The sequence below is a fragment of the Lolium perenne genome, chromosome 2, assembly GCF_019359855.2.
Source record: "Lolium perenne isolate Kyuss_39 chromosome 2, Kyuss_2.0, whole genome shotgun sequence".
Lineage (NCBI taxonomy): Eukaryota > Viridiplantae > Streptophyta > Magnoliopsida > Poales > Poaceae > Lolium > Lolium perenne.
Window position 1 is genome coordinate 168,713,871 of NC_067245.2, and position 9,616 is coordinate 168,723,486.

Below are 9,616 nucleotides of genomic sequence, written 5' to 3' on the forward strand. Positions count from 1 at the left end.
TAGCAAAATAACACATGGGTTATCTCCCAAGAAGTTCTTTCTTTATAGCCATTAAGATGGGCTCAGCAGTTTTAATGATGCACTCGCAAGAAATAGTATTTGAAGCAAAAGAGAGCATCAAGAGGCAAATTCAAAACACATTTAAGTCTAACATGCTTCCTATGCATAGGAATCTTGTAAATAAACAAGTTCATGAAGAGCAAAGTAACAAGCATAGGAAGATAAAACAAGTATAGCTTCAAAAATTTCAGCACATAGAGAGGTGTTTTAGTAACATGAAAATTTCTACAACCATATTTTCCTCTCTCATAATAACTTTCAGTAGTATCATAAGCAAACTCAACAATATAACTATCACATACAGCATTCTTATCATGAGTCTCATGCATAAAATTATTACTCTCCACATAAGCATAATCAATTTTATTAGTAATAGTGGGAGCAAATTCAACAAAGTAGCTATCATTATTATTATCATCATCAAATATAGGAGGCATATTGTAATCATAATCAAATTTATCCTCCATAACAGGCGGAACCAAAAGACTACTATCATTATAATCATCATAAATAGGAGGCAAAGTATCATCAAAGAAAATTTTCTCCTCAATGCTTGGGGGACTAAAAAGATCATGAAAACCAGCTTCCCCAAGCTTAGAACTTTCTATATCATTATCAACAATGGTGTTCAAAGCGTTCATACTAACATTACTACCAGCATGCAAATAAGATTCCATAGGTTTTTTAATTTTCGCATCAAACAATCCATGTTTTAAATCAGGAAATAGAATAAGAAGCTCATTCTTGTCCATTATGCCAAACTAGTGTAAACAAGAAACAAAAAGATGCAATTGCAGGATCTAAAGGAAATAGCTTCGAGTACTTACAACGGCGAAAATAGCTTAGTAGCCGAGATCCGGAGTGTGAGTACCTTTTACCTTTCCTCCCCGGCAACGGCGCCAGAAAATAGCTTGATGTCTACGCCCCCCTCCTTTTCCTGTAGACAGTGTTGGGCCTCCAAGAGCAGAGGTTTGTAGAACAGCAGCAAGTTTTCCCTTAAGTGGATCACCCAAGGTTTATCAAACTCAGGGAGGAAGAGGTCAAAGATATCCCTCTCATGCAACCCTACAACCACAAAGCAAGAAGTCTCTTGTGTCCCCAACACACCTAATAGGTGCACTAGTTCGGCGAAGAGATAGTGAAATACAGGTGGTATGAATATATATGAGCAGTAGCAACGGTGCCAGAAAATAGCTTGCTGGCGTGTAGTTGATGGTGGTAGTATTGCAGCAGTAGTAACGCAGTAAAACAGTAAACAAGCAGCGATAGCAGTATTTAGGAACAAGGCCTAGGGATTACACTTTCACTAGTGGACACTCTCAACATTGATCACATAACAGAATAGATAAATGCATACTCTACACTCTTGTTGGATGATGAACACATTGCGTAGGATTACACGAACCCTCAATGCCGGAGTTAACAAGCTCCACAATTCAATGTTCATATTTAAATAACCTTAGAGTGCATGAAAGATCAATTCGACTAAACCAAGTACTAACATAGCATGCACACTGTCACCTTCATGCTAAGAAAGGAGGAATAGATCAAATCAATACCATCATAGCAATAGTTAACTTCACAATCTACAAGAGATCATAATCATAGCCTACGCCAAGTACTAACACGGATGCACACACTGTCACCATTACACCGTGCAGGAGGAATAAAACTACTTTAATAACATCACTAGAGTAGCACATAGATAAATTGTGATACAAAACTCATATGAATCTCAATCATGTAAAGCAGCTCATGAGATTATTGTATTGAAGTACATAGGAGAGAGATGAACCACATAGCTACCGGTACAGCCCCGAGCCTCGATGGACAACTACTCCCTTCTCATGGGAGCAGCAGCGGTGATGAAGATGGCGGTGGAGATGGCAGCGGTGTCGATGGAGAAGCCTTCCGGGGGCACTTCCCCATTCCGGCAGCGTGCCGGAACAGAGACTCCTGTCCCCCAGATCTTGGCTTCGCGATGGCGGCGGCTCTGGAAGGTTTCTGTGGGTCTCGTCGAACGTGTCAGGGTTTTCGCGACGGAGGCTTTAAATAGGCGGAAAGGCGGCGCCAGAGGGTCGAAGGGGTGCCCACACCATAGGGTGGCGCGGGCCCCCCCTGGCCGCGCCGGCCTATGGTCTGGGGGCCCAGTGCCCCCTCTCTGGCGGCTCTCGGGTGTTCTGGATGCTTCCGGGCAAAATAGGAACATGGGCGTTGATTTCGTCCGATTCCGAGAATATTTCGTTACTAGGATTTCTGAAACCAAAAACAGCAGAAAACAGGAACTGGCACTTCGGCATCTTGTTAATAGGTTAGTTCCAGAAAATGCACGAATATGACATAAAGTGTGCATAAAACATGTAGATATCATCAATAATGTGGCATGGAACATAAGAAATTATCGATACGTCGGAGACGTATCACTCTTCTAGTCAACTTTTCGGGGTTGTAGGGCTTGAAGCCTTCCACGATGATTCTCCAAAGTTCATTGGAGGCACTGCGAACATGAGAACGAAATCAAATTGCCATGTATCGAAATCTTTAACATTAAACTTAGGTGGGTCGCCCCGAATGTTTATATGAGGATGGGGAACCGGTATATCGGGAGATAGGAAGGGCGGAGCCACGTTATTGTAGCTAACACCTCCACTAGTTCCCCTAGGACAAGTAACGAGGGTTTTTATAGTGTTTAAGTTATCACCATTCAAGGGATTGGTAGAGGAGGGTAATGCCGAAGCATCTCCCTCTTCTAACTCACCCTTGTCCTTTACCTCTACGGTGGGAGCCATGGGAGGGACCGGAGTCAAAAGCTCGGAAATCAGTTTTCTCATGCTTTCCATTTGAGCTTCCATGGAGGACCTCAAGGATGTTTCCAACGACTTGAGATCATCCATGGAGACCATCTTAGGGGCCCCATCCGTAGGCTCGTCGTCCGGCATACTCTTAGGCGGTTAAGCCCGAAATAAGAGCCGAGGCTCTGATACCAATTGAAAGGATCGTATGCCACACCTAGAGGGGGGTGAATAGGTGCTAAACAATTTTTAGTTCTTTTTCAATTTAGGCTTGACACAAAGGTAAATTCTCTAGATATGCAACTAAGTGAATTTACCTATATGACAAGACTAACAACTAAGCACGATATATCTACACAATATATAGGAGATAGAATAGGATAGAGGTAACCGAGAGTGGAGCACGCGATGACACGGAGATGATTCCCGTAGTTCCCATCCTTTGCAAGAAGGTACGTCTACGTTTGGAGGAGTGTGGTTGCTACGAAAGCCAAACCAACAGCCATGAAGGCTTCACTCAGATCTCCTGTGAGCAACACCATGAAGGCCTAGCCCATTTCCACTAAGGGATTTCCTCGAGGCGGAAACCGGGCCTTTACAAGGTTCTTGGGGCACACATCCACAACCAAATTGGAGGCTCCCAAATCTGTAACATCACAACAATCAACAACAATACATCAACACAAATCAACTAGGGATCCAAAGAGGAACACTAGCAAGAGGGCCCTCAAACAAATGAGGGAGAAATGTAAATCGCTTCGGTAAGGATGTAGATCAGTGTCTTTTCCTTCGAATCTCCAAAGATCAAGAGCTTTGGTTGGGGGAGGAAGGAGATCTTGCAAATCTTGAGTTCTTGAGGTGGCTCTAATGGTGGTGAGGCTTGGCAGATTTTCTTCAAATGATTGAGCATAGAAGGAAGGAAGAAGAAGGGGGGTATAAATACCCCCTCTCAAAATCCAGCCGTTGGAAGCTTTCGAGGGCCGGATTATCCGGCCTAGGTTGGGGCCGGATAATCCGCCCCCCCCCCCCCAAATCCGGCCTAGTGGAAATTCCGGTCAAAAATCCGGCCAAAAGTCCGGGGCAGTACTGAGCCGAAATGCGTTGAGTCCTTAGCCAAAATTTGGGGGCCAGATATTTTGCAAATATCCGGCCCGAATTATCCGGCCTGGAGAATCTGTTTTAGCTTCCTTTTGACTTGTGTTTCCACACAAGACACTCACAAACATGTATGCATGTAATCTCTGCACCACTTCATCAAACATTAGTGTATCTCATATATTGACATCAAACACACCAAAATATAATATGTGAGAGATGTTCTTTCAGATCTCTAAACCTTAAACCCTAAAACCCTAATCCCTCAACCCTAAACACCCTAAACACCCTAAACACTAAACCCTAAACCCTAACCCTAACCCTAACCCTAAACCCTAGCTAACCCTAAACCCTAATTAAACCCTACATATAGGCCAACGACACTTAATTGCGCATCAAGCAGGCGGCCAACTAATTAGCGCTGATAAATTAATTAACTTGAATTTTGACAAGTTCTCTCGAATGAAAACACATTTGGTTAAGTTGCCTCATAATATATATATAATTAGTGTGCATGCATGGCCTACCATGCATTCGTGCATATATTTTAATATATATTTGAACATATTCTTGGGGATTTCAATCTCTCTCTCTCTCTCAATCTATATATCGTTGGTGGCCAAAAAACACACATATATATACACATGCACTTTATGCGCAAAGGCGCGGGTGCCTCTAATAATGTGTGTGCGCACTCGATCGATGATCCCCCTAAACCTTAAACCCTAAAACCCTAATCCCTAATCCCTAAACCCTAAACACTAAACCCTAAATCCTAGACCCTAAACCCTAAACCCTAACCCTAACCGTAACCCTAAACCCTAGCTAGCTAGCTAGCGGTCCTCTAAATTAAGTGTGACATTAACCCTAACTAAACCACATATATATAACTAACCCGTACTAGCTAATCAAACCCTGGCTACTTAATTAAAGCACATGACCCCAAACTATACTAGCTATAACCCGATCTAATAAAAACATGCTCTATATATATAGCTAGCTAGCAAACTCTAGATTAACCCCAATTAATATATATGTCCTATATCAATCATGTATGATCGAACAACCCTGAGATTCATTAATTAATTATATAATTAGCGCTGATAAATTAATTAACTTGAATATTTACAAGTTCTCGAATGAAAACACACACTTTGATTAAGTTGCCTCACAATATATATATATATAATTAGTGTGCATGCATGCATGGTATATATTTATATATATATAATTAGTGTGCATGCATGCATGGTATATATTTATATATATATAATTAGTGTGCATGCATGCATGGTATATATTTATGTATATATATATATGAACATTCTTGGCGATTTCAATAATCTCTCTCTATCTCTCTCTTTATCGATTGGTGGCCAGCAACGACACACATTATGCTTGCACTTTATGCGCAAAGGCGGGTGCCTCTAATAGTGCATGTCTATGCACACTCGATCGATCTAGCTAGAGTTTTGATTAAATGTGTAGCACACTAATAAAAAAGTTGTATTTTAATTCACAACAAGTTATAATTAAACCCTAATAAAACTCTAAACCCTAATAACCCTAGCCCTAAACCCTAACCCTAACCCTAAACCCTAACTAATTAGCATTGATAAATTAATTAACTTGAATTTTGACAAGTTCTCGAATTAAAACACGTACATTTGATTAAGTTTTGCCTCATAATATATATATAATTAGTGTGCATGCATGGCCTACCATGCATTCGTGCATATATTTTAATATATATTTGAACATATTCTTAGGGATTTCAATCTCTCTCTCTCGATCACCTATATATCATTGGTGGCCAAAAAACACACATATATACGCATGCACTTTATGCGCAAAGGCGCGGGTGTGCCTCTAATAATGTGTGTGCGCACTCGATCGATGATCCCTAATCCTTAAACCATAAAACCCTAAAACCCCAATCCCTAAACCCTAAACACCCTAAACATTAAACCCTAAACCGTAGATCCTAAACCCTAACCCTAACCCTAACCCTAAACCCTAGCTAACTGATACGTCCAAAGCGTATCTACTTTCCCGAACACTTTTGCTATTGTTTTGCCTCTAATTTGTGTGTTTTGGATACAACTAACGTGGACTAACGCTGTTTTCAGCAGAACTGCTCTGGTGTCTCGTTTTTGTGCAGAAATCCAACTTTCAGGAAAATCCTCGGAATTTATGCAGAAGGCCCTATTTTCCCAGAACACTGACGGAGCCAGAAGGACAAGTCGGGAGGAGGCCCGAGGGCCCCACACCCTAGGGCGGCGCGGCCCAGGAGGGGGGCGCGCGGCCCTAGCGTGTGGCCCCCTCGGCTGGCCTCCGACGCCCTCCTTCGGACTACTTATCGCCCTCGACCTAAAAATGCACGGGGAGAAGTCGAAGTCGCCAGAAACCCTCCAGAATGCCACTAGATCGCGAAACTCCGTCTCAGGAGCCAGAAGTCTCCGTTCTGGCACTCCGCCGGGACGGGGAATTGGAGGAGATCATCGCCGCCATCACCACCGACGCCTCTCCATCAACCAGCAATGTTTCCCCCATCCATGTGTGAGTAATTCCCCCGCTGTAGGCTGAAGGGGATGGTAGGGATTGGATGAGATTGGTCATGTAATAGCATTAGATTGTTAGGGCATAGTGCCTAGTGTCCGTAATTGGTACTTTGATGATATTGTTGCAACTTGTTATGCTTAATGCTTGTCACTAGGGCCCGAGTGCCATGATCTCAGATCTGAACATGTTATTATTTCATCATGATATTCATTGTTTATGGTCTTACCTGCAAGTTGTATACACATGTCGCTGTCCGGAACCAATGGCCCCGAAGTGACAGAAATCGGGACAACCGGAGGGGATGGTAGTGACGTGAGGATCACATGTATTCACGGAGTGTTAATGCTTTGCTCCGGTACTCTATTAAAAGGAGTACCTTAATATCCAGTAGATTCCCTTGAGGCCCGGCTGCCACCGGCTGGTAGGACAAAAGATGTTGTGCAAGTTTCTCATTGCGAGCACGTACGACTATAATTGGAACACATGCCTATTGATTGCTTTGTACTTTGACACCGTTTTATTATTATCTGCAAATGCCCTGCTATGATTGTTACATGAGTTTCTCTCATCCATGCAACACCCGTTATCCATCCCCGTGCCTACAGTATTTTAATCCTGCTATTTACTATAATCACTACTGCTGTTTCTGCTACTCTGCTACTGTTATTTCACTACTGCTACTGCTATAAAACTGTTACTACTGATAAACTCTTGCGAGCAAGTCTGTTTCCAGGTGCAGCTGAATTGACAACTCCGCTGTTAAGGCTTCCAAGTATTCTTTGTCTCCCCTTGTGTCGAATCAATAAATTGGGTTTTACTACCCGCGAAGACTGCTGCGATCCCCTATACTTGTGGGTTATCAAGACTGTTTTCTGGCGCCGTTGCCGGGGAGCATAGCTTTATTTGGAAGTTCACTTGGATTGATATTGTTCGCTGCAAATTCTCCATCATGGGTAAAACTCGCGATCCTAAAGTCGCCATATTACCATCCACTACAAGAAAAGGTACAACTCTGAGTACCTCTGCTACACTTGATTCACCATCTGTGATAAGTCAACTTGTTTCACCGCCGCAAGCTTCACTTGCTGGTACTTCTGCTGAATCTGAAAACTCTCATAATATTGATAATGTTTCTGCTGTGTTTGATGATAGTGGTTCATTGGGATCTTTTCTAGATGCTACAATTGCTAGGTCTAGACAAATTGAAAATGCTGAAACTCCTAATGCTACTACACCTGTTAATTCACCTGAACTTGATTATTCTAGTGATGATCCTGATGAGGATTATGTGGAGCTTAATGATGATTTTATTAATAGATGCAATGCTACTACTGATGCAAGAAAAATTAAAAAGTTTCTCGCATAATATACTGTTAGACATAAGTTATCTCCTGATCCTGAATTTGCCACATCTCCTATATGCATTAAGGATAAAGATTATGATTTTTCTCTTGATCTATCTCATATAGCTATTGTAGAGAAAACACCCTTTTGTGGTACTGAAAAAGAAAGTGCTGTAGAACACATGATTGAACTTTCTTCTATGAGTAGCTTGTTTTTTGATGATGTCAAGATGCGTACTTACTTTGTCGCTAAAATTTTTCCTTTCTCATTAAAGGATGATGCTAAAACTTGGTATAATAATTTGCCTCCTGGTTCTATTAAAAGTCCAACTGAGCTGCGTGATGTTTTCTTTCGAAAATACTTTCCTGCTAGTGATCAACATATTGCTTTACAGAAAATTTATAGGTTTGACCAGGGAGATGAAGAGAAATTGCCTGAGGCTTGGACAAGATTTTGTTCTCTTATCAGAGCTCGACCTGGACATGATTTAGAAAAGAATGATCTACTTGATATATTTTATAGTGGACTAACCATTGAATCTAGAGCATATTTGGATAGTTGTGCTGATTGTGTTTTCAGGAAAAGAACTCCAGACGAAGCTGAAGAATTATTGGCTAGAATAAGCCGGAATTATGATGATTGGAATATACCTGAACCAACTCCAACGCCAATATTGAAGAAGAGGGGTTTAATTGAATTGAATGATGAAGATATGAGGGAAGCTAAGAAGTCTCTCAAGGAAAAAGGTATTAAATCCGAAGATGTGAAGAATCTACCTCCCATAGAAGATATATGTGAGATAATTCCCCCTTCATCCATGATCGAGGTAAACTCCCTTCAACGCTTTACTAGGGAAGATATTCCGTATTCAAAACCTCCTGCTCAATGCTTAGATGAGTTTGATAATTATATTGTTAAGCAAGAAAATTTTAATATGAGAGTAGAGAATCATCTAATGGAAAATTCTCAAGCTATTAGTGAATTGCATGATATTGTGGAGAGAACCTCCAATGATGTTAAGATGCTTGTTAAACATTTTCAAATGGTTCAAACTCAAATTGATCAACTCACTAAAGTGCAAAATGACTTGTTAAAAAATAATTCTAAAGAGAAACATGCTTATGAAGTAACAACTAGAGGCGGTGTCTCTACCCAGGATCCTCTATATCCTGAAGGGCATCCCAAAAGAATTGAACAAGATTCTCAACGAATTGAACCTAGTGCTCCTTCTAAGAAAAAGAAGAAGAAACATAAAAATGTTGTAGAATCCTCTGAACGTGTTAATGATCCTAATAGTATTTCTATTTCTGATGCTGAAACGGAAAGTGGTAATGAACATGATAATGGTAACGATAATGATAAGAATGACACTTCTGATAAAGAAGAAGTTGAAGATGAACCCAAAAAGCATGCTAAAAATAAAAAGTATACTAAAGAAGATTTTCTTGCTAAGAAACATGGTAATGAAAGAGAACCTTGGGTGCAAAAGCAAATGCCTTTTCCTGCTAAGAAACTAAAATCAAAGGAAGAAGAACACTATAATAAATTCTGTGATTGGATGAAACCTTTATTCTTGCAAATCCCTTTGACTGATGCTATTAAATTGCCTCCTTATTCAAAGTATATGAAAGATATTGTTACTAACAAAAGGAAAATCGCCAATGAGGAAATTTCCACCATGCTTGCTAATTACTCTTTCAATGGCAAAGTTCCAAAGAAGTTGGGCGACCCAGGTATACCTACTATTCCTTGTTCTATTAAGA